At 44.1% G+C, this 2,830-nt stretch overlaps 1 long non-coding RNA gene across 1 annotated transcript; it reads left to right on the top strand.

The window, feature by feature from the left end:
- The first annotated feature begins 325 nt into the window (after positions 1-325).
- On the top strand, positions 326-2,495 carry LOC120861704. The gene is made up of 3 exons (XR_005720588.1): positions 326-667; positions 2,095-2,156; positions 2,308-2,495. It is a non-coding gene; the product is annotated as an uncharacterized LOC120861704 (long non-coding RNA).
- Positions 2,496-2,830: the final 335 nt, after the last annotated feature.

The raw sequence follows: 2,830 nt of genomic DNA, 5'->3' as shown, positions 1-2,830 counted from the left end.
ATTTCATTTTCAGCTCCAGGGCTGGCTTATTTCCATTTCTTTGAGGCCAGTTCTAGGAATTGTGGCAGCTTATCCTGTGGGTACAGTCTGGTCATTATGGAGTTAACTTTTTCTACCTGGGGTTTCAGGATCTATAAGATAGCTCATAGGATATGGCTCAGAATATTGTCCATAGCCCTTGACGATGCTTAATGACTAACATTATTATTGTTTCGTCTCCTTTGAGTGATTTGCTTTGTTTCTGCATGTTCTCATTTCTCTGATCAAGCTTGTTCTTTGACTGAAGTTTTCCACAGACAGAAAGCAGGCAGAGGACATCGAGGTGGGGAGGACACTATGGCCCTGATCCATTTCAGTAGCACTCTCACTATTCAAAGGAGGCTGTCCACCAGGCAACAAACAGCTCAGGGAGGTTCGTCGGGGAAGATGCACCCAATGTTTATATCTTTTGTCCTGAGTCACTGAATTTCAGGAGGCAACTGAAGCTTCCGCCAGCTTCAGATTCTGAATCTGCAACCCAACCCGTCTCTCCAGTGAGCAGAGTTAAACTGCACCCCTGGGAGGAAGTGAGAATAGAAATAATAGAAGTGGAAATCAGAATTGGCATAGAGATCATGAAAAAGCCAATTGAGAGCCATGGATTTGCCACTTCTGTAAATATTTACAGGTACTGATTATATTTGTAATCATCATGAATGTGGAAATGCTTCACCTGCTGTTTGTTTGAAACATTAGAGAACAACTGATCCCATCGTCTTGTGATTTTAATTAGATGTTTAGGAGAGTTTGAGTTTGCAATCACATCTTAGGGATATCTGATTTAACTTAGAACATGTTGCTTGCCAGCTGTGAGGGCCCTGAGTGTTTAGGGCAGTTGTTCTCAAAGTCTGGTCTCCAAATTCTCAAGTTCTGCCCCAGAACTGTTGAGTCAGAAACTCTTGGGGGAGGAGGGCAGAAAATGTGTTTTAATGAGCCCTCCCCCAAGGGATTCCAATGCACTGTCGTGTTTGAGAACCATTGCTCTAAAGGGATTGTTAACTCCTTAAGGAAAATAAATTGGATATTAGATAAATTACCAAAGGTAGCAGACATTTCTCTCAACACACTAAGCCTCTTGGACATCCAGAAGACATTCTCTTCTGGAGCTTTTCCACCAAACTCTTGGTTGTCTTCTGACTCTCACACATTTTTTTTCCTTTTGTAAAGTGCAGGATAAAGTAACCAAGTAAGACAGCCTAGAAGTTTCCTTTCTAGGTTTGGGGGTTGGAGCTCTGGGGTTGAAATCTGCCACGGAGTTCAGGCAGTGCCATGGCCAGGATCATCCATCAGATATTAATGTTTAATTGCTCTCTCGCCATTTCCCTCGCCCCTGTTCAAAGCAGCACATCAGGTCCTCATGTGGCTTTATCATCTCTTGCAAGGGGGAAACTGGGCACGACTTAGAGTCAGTGGCTTACAGGGTGCGTGTGTGTGTGTGGTGTGGTATATGTGTGTATGTGTTTTAAATCCTGCGTTCATTAAACAGATGATGCTGGGTGGACTGACAGATGGAGGGGAAGTCCAGAGAGGAGAGAGGGCATGGAGAGTTTGGAGGTCATAACATAGTGCAGACCCCTGCCGCAGGTCTGGACAACACTCTGCAGGGTGACAAGGCCCCTGAGAGGGATGGCCTGGTGCCCTAGGCAGACATGCCTTCTGTCCTCACCAATGGGTGATGCTGGCCTGCGTCCCAGCCTGGGTGTACCCTGGGAAGTGGTACCTGACCCTGAGTCCCTGAGACATCAATGCACCCAGTATAGATGGAGGGAGGGAATGTAGCTTGGGGGAAGGAGACTGAAATTTTTTATTGCCCGTGAAATGATAGTTTGCAATCAGATTTAAGTGGATCTGGAGAAAATAAAGACACATGAGCTTTCTTGCACACATCTGAGTGTGTGCTGTGAACTTTCACTCCAGCTTCAGTTCGTTTCCCAGGGTTCTTGCCTTCCTGGGAAGCCACATGTTCTAATACTCGCTTCTCTCCTCAAATGTATTATCCCAGACAAACACTTGGCACATTGATTCTGTCTCTCCCTTCTCTTTCATTGTCTTCAGACAGAATATTATTCAACTCAAGCTAAAGTGAAAACACCAATGATGCTTGAAACCTCTTTTGGGTAAGTGCCTCCGTACTTCGAGGTGGTTCCTGCATGTTGGTGGGACAGAGCTCTTAATTCCCAGGGCCAGGGGTTTTGCAGGATGAATGTGGGGCACTGTGGCTGACTCAGAGCTTGGTGACACCGGTGGCCCCATCGTCCCTACTCCCAGCCTTAGGTATGATCAGAACCCTCAGTGACCAGGACCTTCATATTCACGTGAGGCTGGTTTTGAACAAATGCTTTTGCAAGAAGCACAGGACGTGCTGCGTGGAGGAAGTACAATGATGATGGGGTTCTTTCTTCTTGGAATGATCAAGATTAGTATTTTTTCTTATTGATTCCTGTATTTAAATGTTAGAGGGATGAACCCTGTCATTTTGTAGCAAAAATATATTTTGGGTTTGTCCTTTGTCTCCCTACTTCATTTGATATATTTTGGTCTGCATACAAGCATTAACTTTTCCCATAGTCAAATACAGTGTTGCTTGTCCTTCATGGATTTTTCCATTGCTTTTAGATTTCATGAGCTTTCCCCTGCATTGAAATTTGTTACTTATTAACTATTTTTTCACCTAATAGTTTTTTATGCTTTGGCTAATATAAAACTAGGTGTCTTTTGGTGCGTGCAATACAAGTCAAAATGTGTTTTATTTTCCCCCTCAACTACTTAGTCAGTATCCCCGCACTATTTG

This window comes from Oryx dammah, unplaced genomic scaffold (genome assembly GCF_014754425.2).
Source record: "Oryx dammah isolate SB20612 unplaced genomic scaffold, SCBI_Odam_1.1 HiC_scaffold_1, whole genome shotgun sequence".
Lineage (NCBI taxonomy): Eukaryota > Metazoa > Chordata > Mammalia > Artiodactyla > Bovidae > Oryx > Oryx dammah.
Note: the sequence above shows the minus strand (reverse complement) of the source record. Positions and strands in the feature narration are given on the sequence as shown.